General features: G+C 52.1%; 1 protein-coding gene across 5 annotated transcripts in view; it reads right to left on the bottom strand.

Annotated features, from left to right (window-relative positions):
- LOC105835549 (retinoic acid receptor RXR) overlaps positions 1-7,831 on the bottom strand; it is a 72,347-nt gene that overhangs the window by 46,163 nt on the left and 18,353 nt on the right. For 2 of the 5 annotated variants that reach the window (XM_036288565.1, XM_036288564.1), the window contains exon 1: positions 2,227-3,433. The exons of 2 other annotated variants lie outside the window; for them this stretch is intronic. The gene's annotated coding sequence lies outside the window, so the exon portion shown is untranslated. Of the gene's footprint in view, positions 1-2,226; positions 3,436-7,831 lie in introns of those variants that run through there. One more of the 5 variants, XM_012678951.3, reaches the window with a different exon arrangement.

A 7,831-nucleotide genomic window follows, 5' to 3' on the forward strand; every position in this document is an offset into this window, starting at 1 on the left:
AGACCCAGCTATGCCATTCGCTATATTTTCGTGACCGATCGCACCCCTCGTCGTTAAATTTAGTCGCGGGATTATTTCGAGAAGGATTACTTCCGCGTGCCGTGATCGGTAAGAGAAAGAAAGAGAGAAAGAGAGTGAGAGAAAGAAAGGGTTCACCGTCTCTCACGTCGTACGACTCGCGCGCGACCCGTCAACCCAGGCAAGGCCACCGTACAGCTGAAGCCGCCGTTTATCGATCTCTCGCGACGCCGACGAGGGCGGTCACCGCTGCCGCCGCCGCCGCCGCCACCACCACCACCACCGCCACCGCCACCGCTAGCACACCACACCGCTACCTTCGTCTCCGAAATGCAGCTTTCGCGCGATCGTCCGCGAAGGTCGTGAAAACGCTCCCGAAGGACGGCCGGGATGCACTCTCGCTCTCCCGGCTGCTGCGATCGACTCGACGTGTAAACAGAGACAGAAAGAGAGGGAGAACGTCCCGTCGTCGGTCGGTCGATTGGTCGGTCGGTCGGTCGGTCGGTCGGTCGGTCGGCAGCAGCCGCGGTGCAGCGGTGCAGGGAAACCCATTGGCACACTGTGGCGACTTGGCGCGGACTATCGATCGCGATGACGACGCCTCGTGCTCCGATAATCGTACACGTCGGACGCGCGACGGTAAACCCTTTAAACGCGGATTAATCCGCGCCAAGGGAAGAATTGCAGATTTACGTGATTCGAACTGTGCTCCCGCGGAGCCAAGAAAAGAAAAGGAATTAAGCCGATGATTTATGAGAGCGAAATAAACAACAGGCGAAAGACTTTTCTCTCTTTAAACATTTCTAGTTAATTAAAATATATAAGTAAAACGTTTACTCGGCTTCGTTGAAGTTTGTCTTACTTTGTGATCTTCAACATTTAACATTTATTAATAGTTTAAGGAATAAATTATGATATAGTTCTGATTACTTGCGACAATTAGGTTAACAAGTTTTTAACCATTTCTAATCAAGCTTGAAACTTTCGCTAATTGACCAAACGTTTCTTAATCCTAAACTTGGCAAAAGTAAGGAAACACTAAGTATATATTGTAATAAAAATGATTAAAAAAGTAAAATTTAATAAAGCTGAAAATTTTTTTGAACAAGAGACTCACAGGATCTCGATTTATAAAGCTATAATAATTACAACAACAATGACAGAATAACGTAGAAACTTAACTTGCCATCTCGCAAAAAAAAGAAACTTAACACACATTGACCATGGACGAAGTTATAATGCGAGAGAGACGCGCGTATTCGACAACACGCACAATGCCAAGTTTAGTATCAAGAATTTACTTGCCGTGTCACCGCGCGAAGTTCTCTGGCGTGCAGCAACAGAAGGGTTAACCAACTTAACGAAGCCTTCGCCTTGCGACGTGCATACGCGCCGCATCGTCAGCGACGAAAATAAGCAACACGAAACGTGCAACGTCCGAGCGAGCGAGTTCGTGGCCAGCGCGAGATTTGGCAGCGTAAGAAGCTAGCGCGGAGTCCGCGCGAGTTTCGAGCATGCATAAGCTCCGCTCCGCTCGCCTCGCCACGCCACGGCACGCTCGCGCGCAGAGCAACAACAAATCACATTTGCTGCGTTTGCCGAGGAAGAGAGAGAACAGCCTTCTCGAATTTCGGGAGCGCGGGCGGACGTAAACGCAGCACGCCCTTTTCAAAGATTTTCCCGTCGGTATACTGGCAGCGGCAGCTGCGGTTTCCGCACCGACGCGCTTTTTCCATGCATATATCACACAGGCATCCACTTTTCCCTCTAATCTCGAGACACACGCACTTGAGGCTCCGACGCGAAATTCCATCACGCGAAACCGATCCCGTACCTTCTCTGATACACGCGCGCGCGGTCCGCTCTCTCGCCGTCGCGCCGCACGAGAACGCGGAAAGTAAACGTCGCGCACTGGGCGATGCACTCGGGGAGAGAATGAGGGAGTGAGAGAGGAGACGAGAATCCGTGACGCACCGGACGCGCGACCCGGTCAACAGCGCGAGCGGAGGTTCCGAGTGAAAAGAGGGAAAGGGGAGCGAAGAAAGAGAGGAAGGAATGGGTGAAACGGAGGAGAAAGGTAGGAAGGCGCGTGGAAAGAGAGAGGTGAGAGTAAAGAGTGTGTGCAGTTACATACAGGATGTTGGAGAGAGGCGAAAGCGAAAGAGAGGAAAGGTGAGAGAGAAAGAGAGAGAGAGAACGCGGTGATACCTTTCGCGCGTATCCGAGCGACCCGATTCACCGACTGACTGACTCAATGACTGACTGACTGACTGACTGACTCGGAGATGCACGGCGCTAAAGGCGACTGAGTGCCAGCCGGCCGGTCTGGCTCTCGTTGCATGTGAGCGTGCAGTCTCGGGATGAGAGGGGGAGACTGGGACGGGCGGAGAGCGGTCGGGGGAGTAGAGGGGCGAGAGGACGGCGAGAGGACGCGAGGAGGAGTCGGCGAACGAGCGTGCGGACGAGGAGGGGAGCGAAAAGAGGGGTCAGGGGAGAAGGAGTGCAACAAAGTCCCGCCCGGCGGCTAACGCTCCGCTTCTTCCACTTGCACTTTTGTTGCGCGCTACAAGAGAGAGAGAGAGAGAGAGAGAGAGCACTCGGTCGGTCGTTTCCTTTCGGAAACTCACTCTCGGCTTCGGCAACTGCGGGATCCTTTATCGATAATTATAATACGAGAGCATCGCGGTTCTCGATATCGCGGAAGCCGATTCTGCCGGCTGGATCGCGATCGAGATTCCGGCCGACGGGGAAGAGTTCACCTTCACTCGCAAACTTCGTTTAAGGGATATTAAAAATTTCGATGATGAAAAATACATTTACGTGGAATTTGCAACTTTGGAATACGCGAGGAGTCACGCGAGGAATAGTTCCCGATGCAAGAGGCGGATATTCTCCTATTCTCTTCGGCAACCGCAGCGAGGCAATTGTGCAACGAGCATCGAAAGACGGAACTATCGGGTTTCTTTCACCGTCCGTGTCGTGTATGCACGCGACTCATTAGACGGGAGAGAGAGAGAGAGACCGCGGTGGTTATTATCGCGAACGACAGACGGTCTTTAATGACTTATCGAGCGCGCACGAAGATCCCAGCTGACACGATCGCGATGGAGTAAAAGAAAAAGTTCCCTGGCGGAATCCAGCGAGACTCAATCCAAGTACCCTCTCTCTTTCTTTCTACCGAGAATTCGCGGTGAATTTACGAGCCAAGTCATTCGTCCGTCGTAACTCGCCTGCCGTCGCGAATCGATGAAAACTTGCATCGCGACGACGACGACGACGACGACGACGACGTCGACGTCGACGCGGTGGCGACGACGATGATGGAAACACAACCTCGAACCGCTCGAGGTCTCGCCAAGTGAATCTCGTGTGCCGCGCCGAAGGACGAAGAGGGATAGAAGTGATAGAACGAGAGGCAGAAGAGGCGGAGAGAAAGAGAAAGATTACCAGACGACGCGAGAATAAGGAAGAGCGAGATAGAGTGAGGGAGGGACGGACGAAGCGAGCGGAAAGAAGCCGCCGATAGAGCTTGTGCCGCCACTGCGAAGCTTAGGAGTCAAGTTCTAGTGCACGGCCGAAACGGGAGAGTCGACCGCGTTTCCTCTCTCTCTCTTTCTTTCGGCTCTGCCCACCCCACGCCAAGCCGCCCGGTCGGGGGTCCGGAGTGGAGGAAGCGCCCGAGAGGTGGTGGGAAACAGACCGGGAGGGGAGGAGGTAGACGGATGGGAGCCTCGCACGGCGCGCTGTGCAATGTCGAGCGTGCGCGAGCCACCGAGAGAGGACCCCTCTCTCCTTCCTCTCTCTCTCTTTCTCTCCTACATGGGGATTCTACCAGGTGTGACCGAAATTTGCGCCGTCGGAGCGAGCGTGCGGGTAATAGGGAATCCGCGAAGGGGCGCGGGAAGGGGGGTGGGGAGGTCGCGGGCGAACGCGCAAGCGTGTGTACGCGCGTACCTTGTGGTGCACCGAGGGGAGGAGGGGGAGGAAGAGAGGGAGCACACGCGTGCGTGTGAGGGAACGTTCGATCGGAGAGATGTTTTTCGCCCTCTTCCGCCCCTTCGTCTTCTGCCGCCTGCTCGCCCACGGCGGCGGTAGACGGCCTGGTGAACGCGAACGTGCGATTAGAGCGCGTGCGTGTGTTGGATGCGTTCGCGAAATAATTTTGGCGAGCGGATCGGGAACCGCGCTTTTATCAGGGAGAGACGCGAGGCCGCATCTCTCCGCGGAGAGAGAGGTCGAGGGAGGAGGAGGGGGGAGAAAGGCGCGGATGCGCGGCGTTACGGATAATTTTAGACGTCGTTGCGAATAGTCGGGCGATCGATGAAAATAGCCGAGAGATTCGCGTAATGAGATTCGGGTCGATGCGGGTGAGCATCGCGGACACGATGTTGTTACTCCCCCCCCCTCTTTCTCCCCCTCCTCCTTCGGGGTACACGCCTTAATCGGCCCGAATATCGGGGCCCGGAACTTTAATTTCGCAGCGCGCTCAATCCGGTCGCGCGCAATATTTAGGATACGTTGTAACTCGTTATTAGCGACGGATGTGTGCATACGGGGTACACACGCACAACCAATGGGGGAAAGGGGGGGATATCCCATTTACGTGCACGCGCGGGGCGGGAGAGCGTTTTCAAGATCACCGCGTCGCCGTCGAGGCGCGTTGCAAAACACACTCTCGCCGTTCCATCGACGGATTATTCGGAAGCGGGATATGCGGGCCCGGCGCGTTGCGTGGTTTCTACGTGGAATAATGCGTACGTGCGTGCATGCGTGCCGTTCCGTTTAATTCGGACTGATTTTCGCTACAGAAATAAACCGCGGCCGAACTCGCGTAACGCGCCTCCCGCGTCTCCGTCACACTCACGTACTCCCACTCGTGTCGCAGAGGAAAAGTTTATAAATAACCATTTCTTCTCTATAGTAACATAACCACGCCCGTTTCAGGGAGACACGGTCATTCATACCACGGCATCCAGACCGAACCTAAGTAATTCTCGGAAGAAAAGAAAAATCACGACTCGCCTCATACGCTTGTACAAAAGCAAAGTGGCAAATATCCTTTAACATGCAAATTCCGCGTCTTATCCTCGCCGGATCCCCCGTTCATGTTTCTTTCAAATCCTCCGAACTTAGTAGTAACAATTTTACATCTCTACAAAGCGACTGCGGCCTCCCAACAATGACCAAGGAAATCGTGTATGCTCGCAGCGCGTATTTTTTTCCTCCTCCTTTTTCAGTCGTGTTTATGCAACCCGCCGTTTTCTTTACAATTCCGATATGTCCGGTTGTTTACGAAAGCATGGCAAACATTGATAAGGTGCTCGCTCGCTCGCTCGCTCGCTTACGAGGAATTCTGTCTATACGTTGAAAATATTTTCGCGTGATGTATTCCCCCGCGAAAAGGGAGAAGCTCTCTTACGCAGATGTGGACCGCGAGCAACCTGCGCCGCACCTGTTTCGATGCCGTCGATAGGCCTCGCCATGGCAACATCCTAGGCACGCCCGCCTGTCCTCATGGCGGCGACGAGAGCCCGTTTTTTTTTTTTTAGGAAGCTCCTAAGCCGCTGCAACGAGTCCCAACGGACGGAAACCTGTATTCGCGAATATAGCGCGCGCTGGACGACGAGTTATCTACGTTATTTGCATAAAAAATAGTTCGGCGAACCGTTCGCGCGATACGTAGGAAATCGAGATAACCCTCGGGAGGAGGCTCTCTCCGAGAACCTCGTACTCGAAACGTGCCTAAGGGAGCGCGCAGCCTGGGAATTTCGCGAATAAAAAAGTCCGTGCGTCGAGGAGATTCGAGGTCGTTGAGTCGCCGAAAAAAATCAATATCCGAGACGACACAGAAGTAAAACGTATGATTTATAATTATCGATATTACATGTGTATTATTGATCGTATCGTCAGAGAGACCACTGATCGAACAAATAATCTCGCAGCAGACCAGATAACAATGTTCGTCGCAAAATCTCTGCGATACGCTTCGCAAGAGATTCGACCGTGCGACGGCCGCATTAATACGAGACAAGTGCATGTTGTGATACTCCGAAGGCACGCCGGGCCGTGGAGGGTTGAGGAAGTTCGCCGTCGGTTTTTGCATCGCCGATGGCGGGCCAGTGTGCCTTTGGCCTATATGCCGGCGCGAACCGGCCGACCAACCACACCACGACACATCTACTACCAGCAGCCATCACGCGAGGAAACGCACACCCCGACATTCAGCCGCCGCCGCCGCCGCCACCACTACCATCTCACAACGGCACGTTTGTTTGTGTACGCGCGTGTACATGTAGCTCGCCTGCGCGAGTAGTCGTCAAGGTTAGCCACCTACTCGCCGCTTGTGGGCCCCTGCACTCTGCACAGTGCATGCGAGCCGTCTTTCCAGCTTTAAAGTTTATTACGTGTTCGCGAGGAAGATCGGAGGCCCCCGTCGTCTCTCGTCGCCGTCGTCGTCGTATGGCTTTATAAAGGCAGACCGTCGCACGGCGGAGATTATATTTAACGCGTGTATACACCAGACGGTTGTTGTTCCGCGTGCGTCGACCTTGTTTTTACGAAATTCTGGGTCGCCATTTCTCTCTCTCTCTTTCTATCTCTTTACGCGCCACGGCGGTTCCCTTATCTGCGATACGCGACGTTACGCGCAACTTGTTATCGCGAGGAGAAATGTTAACGCTCAAGTAGCGAAGGTCAAATTGATCTTTGGTTTATCGTCGCCATTTAATTTAGGCATTGTTCTCTCTGCCACTCCGTTCGGTTAAATTCCGCCTCTACATTTTGGGACTTTCAGAAAAGTTATGTTATTTTTAATTATTATAAGATATTGAGAACAATTTTGAAGAATTTCAGAATTCCCATAGATTCGTATACAATGTAATACGTTGCATTTACGAGATGCTGCAATGCAATCTTCTGACATAAATGCAACAGGTTAGTAAATGCTAATAAAACTAGGTTTCATTCGTAGAATACATAATATGTAAATGGTTAAGAGATTATATGTATACAGTTAATATGTAGAGAATTAATAAATGTATGTACATATACAACTGCACAAGCTTAATGTTTCTTTTACAATTCCTATAATAGCCTACATAGGTTCACTGTACCACTCATTACACAAATAAAAACAGCTTAATATAAATTATATTTTAATTTGATATTTTAATTAAATCTGCGTGAAAATTAGATTAAAAAATATCAATTAATCTGCAAATTATTATTTCGTGGAGTCTTATTATTTTTAACGAGTGGTACAGTGACCCTGTTATCTCGATGCAGCGCGCGCGCTCGCGCGCGTGATTTTCGTTAGCGTCGCGCATGCATGCCGATTGATGCGCGGATCGTGAACTGCATACACGAAGAAAATGTGCATGCCGGTCGCTGCCGGTTTTTTTGCGAGCGCAGCAGTAGGACGAGAAAAGGTTAACTGGACTCGCTGATATTCCGTTTACATTCTTCGCCGGAACTGGTTTTCGCCAGAGCGTCGTCGTCGTCGTCGTCGTCGTCGTCGTTGTCGTCATCTCGTTGTCGTCGTCGTCATCGCCGACAATTCTATGCCGGTCCCTAGAGAGCAAGATCGGCCGAGTAAAAACCGGCGCGAACAAAAGCGAAATCCGGGAATTTCGCATACGGCAGAGTGACAACGGTCCGGCGCGCACACAAACGTCGCTCTCTCTCTCTCTCTTTCTCTCTGAATGCAGCTCTCTGAATCCCGCGTTGCAGCTCCTCCTTCCCTTAGTTTATGCACTCCGGGATTCGGATCGATATTCAAATGGACAGCGTGCTCTTTTCCAATCGTCGCACAATG

This window comes from Monomorium pharaonis, chromosome 6 (genome assembly GCF_013373865.1).
Source record: "Monomorium pharaonis isolate MP-MQ-018 chromosome 6, ASM1337386v2, whole genome shotgun sequence".
In the NCBI taxonomy this organism is placed as follows: Eukaryota; Metazoa; Arthropoda; class Insecta; order Hymenoptera; family Formicidae; genus Monomorium; species Monomorium pharaonis.